This window comes from Tetrao urogallus, assembly GCF_951394365.1.
Source record: "Tetrao urogallus genome assembly, chromosome: 2".
In the NCBI taxonomy this organism is placed as follows: Eukaryota; Metazoa; Chordata; class Aves; order Galliformes; family Phasianidae; genus Tetrao; species Tetrao urogallus.
In genome coordinates this window covers 3,683,872-3,688,801 of record NC_136814.1, presented here as the reverse complement: position 1 = coordinate 3,688,801, position 4,930 = coordinate 3,683,872, and positions in this window count along the sequence as shown.

The following is a 4,930-nucleotide window of genomic DNA, read 5'->3' as shown; positions in this document are numbered from 1 at the left end:
AAGGAGAAAAGAGAGAAAAAATCAGCCGGGTGTATCGTTTGTCGGGTTCAGACCTTTTCCTACTTCGGGGCCGTTGTTAAGCTAGAAATTCTCCCCGGTTCTTTGCTCAGCACAGCAGTGACGGGACGTTTCGCACGCCCTGCCCAGTGCGGGGAATAAGCGGGGGATACGCGGAGTCCGACCCGCATCCGGTGCTGTGCCACAGCTCTACTACAGCCGCCACGGGCTGCAGACCCCCCCACCCCCCACGCGTTCCCTGCCCTTTTCCCCTTCCCTTCTTTCCCTTCATTTGGCAAAAGGGGATTTTGTCACCATCACGGTCCCTACTGCTCGGGGGACTCGACGGGATCTTCCTTCCCTGCGTCCCCGGGAGGTTTGGAGGTTGCCCACCCACCGCCCTGTTGTTATCTTTCTGTTTTTTTTTCCCTCTCCTCCTCCCGCAGTCACGGACAGAAAACCCGGCAGCCCCGTGGGGAAATCCCCGGATCCTCTCAGCCCCATCCACGGACTCTCGATCCCAGCCTCCTCCTCCTAGAGCCGCGCACCGGGCACACTCGCTTAGAACACACACCTGCAAACCGTGACTGGATCCCGAAGTGCCACCCAACTGTCACCCGACTGCCGACGCCTCCGAGGGACGAGGAGACCGGGGAGCGGTGATATCCTCCCACGGCAGTCCCTGCACCGGGGGAAGCGGTGGGGACACTCATGGGGACACGTTGCCTCCATCGGATCGCGAAGGGGTGGCAGAAAAGACTCAGCCTTCCTTCTTTATTGTGTCTTTCTGCTTTTTGTTGTTGTTGTTGTTGTTGTTTTCCCCCCTCGCTTTCAGTTTTCCTCTCTCCCCACTGTCCCCCGAGGACCGCCGGCCGCATCCCAGGCTCTGTCCCAGCCCCAGAAAGGAACCAGCAGCCAGAGTGTAAATGGACAAATAAGCCACAACTTTTTGTGATATATTTTTATAATAACAAACCTTAATAAATAAATAATAATAATAATTAAAAAAAAAAAAAAAAAAAAAAAGAGTGACCACCATGGCATTTTTTCCCCCGGTTGCAGCATGAGTGGCAGGTGACAAGTGGGGGTGACAATGGATGCTATGGGGCAGCCCACACACCGGGGTGCGTGCCCCCCCCAAACCCCCGTTCGTCTGGCTCTGCTGGGCTTTTGTGTTCCCCGGCTCCTCCAGCCGCTGCCATTGGCGTGGGGCCCTTCATTGTCTGCAGAAGGGGAAGGTCCTCCGCTGGGGCAGGGAGGAAATATCCTGGCAGGAGAACACACACCCGGCTTTCTGCAGAGAGGGTGTCTTTGTGGGAGGAAGGCAGAACCATGCCAAGCTCGGCATCCCACCCCGGGAAGCCGCTTTGCCTTCAGCCTCAGGGTGGCAAAATTTGGTTTTGCCTCTGTTGCTATGAAGCTTCCAGCCAGGGTATGAAGCAGGGGAGGGGAAGGAGGTGACTTTAGGTGGGCGAAAGTGCTGCCATACCCTAATCGTTACCTAGCACAGGTGCTAACTCTCTCTAGTCTGGATACGTCTGTTTAAATCTGCATTTGAGCATGTGGCAGACTGGAAAAATCAATAGGCAGAACCCTTAAAGATCAAACTCATCACACAGGGAAGAGGGGAAACTGTGCCCTGTCTCCATAGCTCTGGAAGGCCGAAGGAGCCCTTTACATCCCCAGCACTCATCCCACCCCCGTTCCCAACACCTGGTGCCCCTCATCTCCACCCTCTGACAGAACCAGAGACGAAGCTCGGGGGCTGAGCATCCTTTTGGGATGGGTGCGGGGATCCCAGCCCAGCACTACCCAACACTGATGAAAACCCAGAGAGTCCCAGTGCCAGCTGGCTGTCCCACACACCCGCTGCCATGTCAGCACAACTTGGGCTGGATTTGCCACCAGAGGGAGACCCTATTGTTCTGCAAATACATAAAAGGAGTATTTTTGAGCTGTGAGGAAGCATTCACTTTCCTAGGCAGGGAACAGACAGATGCGCAGGCAATGCTTGCCATCCTACCAAACCCATGCAGTCTGTTTTTTGGCATGGATTTAGAGTGAAAACCAGTGGCTGCCTTGTGTTTTCTTGCTGGATGAGAGGGGGTTCCGACCCTGTGCCCAGCACCAGTCTGTGGCCACCACTGCGATGGCACAGGTAGAAGCAGGTGCTGTGGAAATCACCCATTGGAAATTCAGTTAGAAACCTAAGGAACAACATATTACTGGGGGTGAAATTTGCCACAACAAGCGCTTTCCGAAGGCTGAAAGCAGCAAGGAGCAAAAAAAAAAGCGGTGTGAAGAGAGAGGAAAATCAGCTCCAGCTGGAGAGGATCACTCCGTTCCGAGAGAATAAGGAGAATAGATTGTTTTGCTCATGTTGAAAATGGCACTGATAATAATTATTGTCGCTCTGAAGATTTATTGGAGCTGGGCATGTCCAGGGGGTTTGGGGCTCAAACCCTGCTCTGAGTACATGAGTGGATGGTGGGAAAGCTGCTGTTGCACGGCTCCCAGCTTCATCTGGAGGAAAATGGGGCTGATGTGGCCATGGGTGGGGAGAGGTGAACTGCAGGGGTGATGGGAACAGCGGGTGCTGGGATTCCTGGGAGGAGGGCTGCTGGCAGAAATGTGCTGCTCTGCATCTTGGGGCCAGCAGAGAGCTCCCAGGAGTATCACCGTGTGCCCCACGCACCTGGCTGGTCCCCCTCCACGGCAGAGAAACGCTGGGAGCAAAAGCCCCAGGCACATCCCAAAGCAAAATGGGCAGTGCTGCACTGATCACTGCCATCCGGGCTCACAGCAAATTCCTCTCTGCAGCGGGCAGGCTGACACAGCCCAGAGAAAATTGAACTTGATCAGAGCAGAACTTTCTGAATTTATGGCGACAAAGCAAGAGGGTGGAAACAATCCGTTCTGACACTTTTCCACTGCAGATTTTGTCAAAATCGATACCATCCCTTTGAACATGTCAATTTTGATGAGGTGACATTTGCTGATGAAAAAGATTAGCTCGAAACTGTTTCCATCAGCTCTACCTGAGCCAGCTATCCTTAGCTCTGTTTCTTTGGGGAGCGTGGAGCAGAATGAGGAACGTTATGGATCTCATGCTAGGAGACTCAACGGTGGAGCATGTGTTTATTTTCTTTGTGACACACTAAGAAACATAAAGATGTAAAACTGAAGTGAGTGGTGCTGTTGGAAAGGGGTTGCAGGTGTTTGGCACGAGCACAGATCGTGGCTGCTCCCACTTGCTCAGTGCCATGCACCATGTCACCGCCATGCTCACGAGGACGGGGCACACGTTCAGGGTACAAATTTCCAGGATGGGTGTTTTCCAGTTCTGACCTCACCGTGGCTTTGCTGCTCACCTTCCCCCAACAGTCCTGATTGCAGGGCGCTGCAGGCACGTCCCCATCCGTAACTCATTCTGCAGGGTCACCAACACCTGCTTGAGCAGCGCCACTGGAGACCCCGCTGGCCAAAGCGCCGGCTCTCACGCAAGGTCAGCTTTCAGTAAATGTTGGTTATGTTTGAGAACAGCCTATATACAATCATCCAACTCCAACTGGTTCAAATGTTTTGAGGTCTCTGTAACCGGATCCCCGTCCTCCTACAGGAGCTATGCAGAAGGACACTCAGAATACGTGCCCCGCTCCGCCTGGCTCTCAGCAAAAGTTACAAACCAAACCATCAGCTGCAAATTTATAAACTTTCCCACAATTGCATAAGTTGTTTTTGCAAATGGGACACTGATTCCCAGATTGCTCAGGCACTTCATAGCGTTTCCTCCCAGACAGCCCTTTGGGCACTCATCCCGATGAGGCTGGAGGGACCTGGGGGAGCAGGATGCGCGGTAGCGATCCAAACCTAAATGGGTGCTCAAGAAGAGACCTGAACGAAGGGAATGACATGTTGCAGGAGTTGCCTTCCATGCTGGGAGCTATCCCACTGCATCTGCTCTGGCAGTCATCTGGTCTCTTTCCAATTGTCTTAATTAACAGCAAATATATCTGGCAGGGAGAGAACGCGGCCATGGAAGGTGATGAAACCTGGACGTGCCTCAGACAAGTGTTGCTAAAGGTGCTGATAGCCAGGATGGGCTGTGGTCTGCTCTCTCCCTGCTGGCTCCGGGACCTGACCCCACTGCTCAGCCCTTCCTCACGCAGCCCCTTTCCTTCTCAGCTCTGGTTTCAAACCCCGCCTGTGCACGCTGCTCCCTTCCACAGCAAGCAGGATTTCTACCTTGCTTTGGACAATCCACCTTTGGCATCCCTAGCGCTGTGTTCCCAAAGTGCAATTTTTGATGATGGATTTCTGTTGGACACAAATCTTGGATGGCTTTTCCATCCAAAGCTTTGCAGCCCCCTCAGCTATTTCCTTAAATGCCCAGGGCTGTGTCCCCAGCCCTGCTGTTAGCATTGCTTACCCAGGCAAACCTGGTGTTCCTCTGCAGCTGGATGTTGGGGCGTGCAGCAGCACCCACTGCTGCATGCCAAGGAGTGCTATCTGGAAGTCCCAGAGGTGTTATCTGGGGATCATACCCAAAGGATGTATTTGGGGAGCCCTAGATAAGTTATCTAGGTGTTCTTAGAGCTGTTACCTGGAGAGTCCCAGAGATGCTCTCTGGGCAGTCCCAATATGCTACCTATGCAGTCCCAGAGGTGTTATCCATGCAACCCCACACGTTCTACCCATGCAGTCCCAGAGGTGCCTGTGATAATCCACGCAGCTGTAATTCTCTTCCTACAGCCCCCCTACTAGCATCGACACCTCATACCGCTGCAATATTTATGTCACTTGCTTGGTATCCAAGGCATCCGCCCCACCAGTGCAAGGCTTTTATTTCCTGAAAGTGCTGAGAGACGTTTATGACCTGGAGCTTTAGAGGGAAGGAGCTACCTGCTGTCCCTGCTGCTGGGAAGGGGAAACA